The sequence below is a fragment of the Lichtheimia ornata genome (assembly GCF_029851405.1).
Source record: "Lichtheimia ornata isolate CBS 291.66 chromosome Unknown scaffold00256, whole genome shotgun sequence".
Taxonomy (NCBI): Eukaryota; Fungi; Mucoromycota; class Mucoromycetes; order Mucorales; family Lichtheimiaceae; genus Lichtheimia; species Lichtheimia ornata.
Window position 1 is genome coordinate 4,021 of NW_026695575.1, and position 1,138 is coordinate 5,158.

General features: G+C 39.7%; 1 non-coding gene across 1 annotated transcript; it reads left to right on the forward strand.

Annotated features, from left to right (window-relative positions):
- The first annotated feature begins 931 nt into the window (after positions 1-931).
- O0I10_013125 lies at positions 932-1,003 on the forward strand. Its single transcript has one exon. It is a non-coding gene; the product is annotated as a tRNA-Gln (tRNA).
- The last annotated feature ends 135 nt before the right edge of the window (positions 1,004-1,138 follow it).

Sequence of the window (1,138 nt, forward strand, 5' to 3'; positions counted from 1 at the left end):
ACCTGCATGCATACTAACACCTGGAACATATGATAGTGCATGCTGCATTCATGGATAACGATGCGGGAAAGGATGGCATACCTTTAGCTCTCGTCAACGTATTATTGAGACATTGCTCTTTGGTAGTAGGAGCACTCGTTGACTGCTCGTGGTGGTGGTGAGCATCAATGCCTTGTCAGACATCTAGATTACTACATTACTTGTAATAATATCATACATACATTTATAAGATCATGCATAATAAAGTATGCCCAATTTATTAGAATAGATCACACTTGGCATTAGGCGTAATCATATGTACGAAGCATCATCATCCAAGTAGCAACAATGCAGCCCATGATGGAGCATGCATGATTAGTTTTTTAACCCAAATGCATCCTGATAGAAAATAGAATGACATCAGACGGGCTCTGCTTGTTAGTAAATTTAGCTTAGTAGATTACAGCATATAAAGCCTACAAGGTAAAAGTCAAGCACAATGACAAAGGCCATGTTGGTACTATGAATTCATACTCATCCTTGGAAATGGTGAATGAGGATGAAGGCTACAGTAGATCAAGTTGCCACAATCAAACAAGGCGTCGTTACTAGAACAACTACTAACGTTAATCATTTTTGATACCAACATTAATCTTTCTCATCGCCAACTTTCATCTTCTAAACCAACCTTTTTTATTTTCATCACCCACTTTCATGGTCTTCAATGCCGAAATAAACCATTTCAGTTCAACTTTGACTAAGAGGAGCTGTAGAGCATTATGTAGCTCATTGTCATACCTACCATAACAATAGGCATTTATCTTATATACATGGAGTAAACAAGGTCCCATGAAATTTCTAAGAGCTCTGCTTGAAACTGAGAGGAGTAGCCATCTGCTAAATATGGAAGGTGTGTGATCCATGCTGTCCTAGGTAATTCGGTTAACAACCCGGTCTTGTGATGTAATGGTTATCATACAGGACTTTGAATCCTGTTATCCGAGTTCGATTCTCGGCAAGACCTGAATTCATATGGTTGTACCTCCTGAAGGTAAACGTGTCTCTACGACCTTGGGTTGGGAGTTGAACGTGCGATATTTTTTTGATGTGTCGTGTCGTAGGTCATGTGACCACGTGACCTAGCTTTTGCTCGTTCCTT